The following is a 1,672-nucleotide window of genomic DNA, read 5'->3' as shown; positions in this document are numbered from 1 at the left end:
CCCTCCCAGCTCCACTACACACACGATTGCACATTCCTTTGGCCGCTCCCGCTCAACTACGGAGACGAGTTTTACCACGGTTCAACTGCACCAGTGCCTATTTGCCATGGTTTCGACCCCTTTCAGAACACGCTTGCCGCCGCTAGACGCGTGAATAATGAGCAGCGAGCTAAAACTTACCGTAAACGTGCAAAATAATAAAACGTGCTAAACATACGTCGCGCTCGTGCGTTTTGTTTTGCACGCGGTGCAAAAAAATTAAAAAGGGAATGCAACACGAGGACTTTCCAGGAGGTCACCCATCCTAGTACTACTCTCGCCCAAGCACGCTTAACTTCGGAGTTCTGATGGGATCCGGTGCTTTAGTGCTGGTATGATCGCATCCGACATGTTACCCCGTCTTCGTCCCTTATGCTTGCCCCTCCCAGCTCCACTACACACACGATTGCACATTCCTTTGGCCGCTCCCGCTCAACTACGGAGACGAGTTTTACCACGGTTCAACTGCACCAGTGCCTATTTGCCATGGTTTCGACCCCTTTCAGAACACGCTTGCCGCCGCTAGACGCGTGAATAATGAGCAGCGATCTAAAACTTACCGTAAACGTGCAAAATAATAAAACGTGCTAAACATACGTCGCGCTCGTGCGTTTTGTTTTGCACGCGGTGCAAAAAAATTAAAAAGGGAATGCAACACGAGGACTTCCCAGGAGGTCACCCATCCTAGTACTACTCTCGCCCAAGCACGCTTAACTTCGGAGTTCTGATGGGATCCGGTGCTTTAGTGCTGGTATGATCGCATCCGACATGTTGCCCCCGTCTTCGTCCTTTATGCTTGCCCCTCCCAGCTCCACTACACACACGATTGCACATTCCTTTGGCCGCTCCCGCTCAACTACGGAGACGAGTTTTACCACGGTTCAGCTGCACCAGTGCCTATTTGCCATGGTTTCGACCCCTTTCAGAACACGCTTGCCGCCGCTAGACGCGTGAATAATGAGCAGCGAGCTAAAACTTACCGTAAACGTGCAAAATAATAAAACGTGCTAAACATACGTCGCGCTCGTGCGTTTTGTTTTGCACGCGGTGCAAAAAAATTAAAAAGGGAATGCAACACGAGGACTTCCCAGGAGGTCACCCATCCTAGTACTACTCTCGCCCAAGCACGCTTAACTTCGGAGTTCTGATGGGATCCGGTGCTTTAGTGCTGGTATGATCGCATCCGACATGTTGCGCCCGTCTTCGTCCCTTATGCTTGCCCCTCCCAGCTCCACTACACACACGATTGCACATTCCTTTGGCCGCTCCCGCTCAACTACGGAGACGAGTTTTACCACGGTTCAACTGCACCAGTGCCTATTTACCATGGTTTCGACCCCTTTCAGAACACGCTTGCCGCCGCTAGACGCGTGAATAATGAGCAGCGAGCTAAAACTTACCGTAAACGTGCAAAATAATAAAACGTGCTAAACATACGTCGCGCTCGTGCGTTTTGTTTTGCACGCGGTGCAAAAAAATTAAAAAGGGAATGCAACACGAGGACTTCCCAGGAGGTCACCCATCCTAGTACTACTCTCGCCCAAGCACGCTTAACTTCGGAGTTCTGATGGGATCCGGTGCTTTAGTGCTGGTATGATCCCATCCGACATGTTACCCCCGTCTTCGTCCCTTA

General features: G+C 50.8%; 4 non-coding genes across 4 annotated transcripts; all 4 read right to left on the bottom strand.

Moving 5' to 3' along the window:
* Positions 1 to 266: 266 nt before the first annotated feature.
* LOC123177724 (5S ribosomal RNA) lies at positions 267 to 385 on the bottom strand. The gene has a single exon (XR_006489086.1). It is a non-coding gene; the product is annotated as a 5S ribosomal RNA (ribosomal RNA).
* Positions 386 to 685: 300 nt separating this feature from the next.
* On the bottom strand, positions 686 to 804 carry LOC123177722 (5S ribosomal RNA). The gene has a single exon (XR_006489084.1). It is a non-coding gene; the product is annotated as a 5S ribosomal RNA (ribosomal RNA).
* Positions 805 to 1,105: 301 nt separating this feature from the next.
* Positions 1,106 to 1,224, bottom strand: LOC123177721 (5S ribosomal RNA). The gene has a single exon (XR_006489083.1). It is a non-coding gene; the product is annotated as a 5S ribosomal RNA (ribosomal RNA).
* A 301-nt stretch (positions 1,225 to 1,525) lies between these two features.
* LOC123177723 (5S ribosomal RNA) lies at positions 1,526 to 1,644 on the bottom strand. The gene has a single exon (XR_006489085.1). It is a non-coding gene; the product is annotated as a 5S ribosomal RNA (ribosomal RNA).
* Positions 1,645 to 1,672: the final 28 nt, after the last annotated feature.

The sequence above is a fragment of the Triticum aestivum genome, unplaced genomic scaffold (assembly GCF_018294505.1).
Source record: "Triticum aestivum cultivar Chinese Spring unplaced genomic scaffold, IWGSC CS RefSeq v2.1 scaffold70398, whole genome shotgun sequence".
NCBI classification, from domain to species: Eukaryota; Viridiplantae; Streptophyta; class Magnoliopsida; order Poales; family Poaceae; genus Triticum; species Triticum aestivum.
This window is presented reverse-complemented; position numbering and strand designations above follow the sequence as displayed.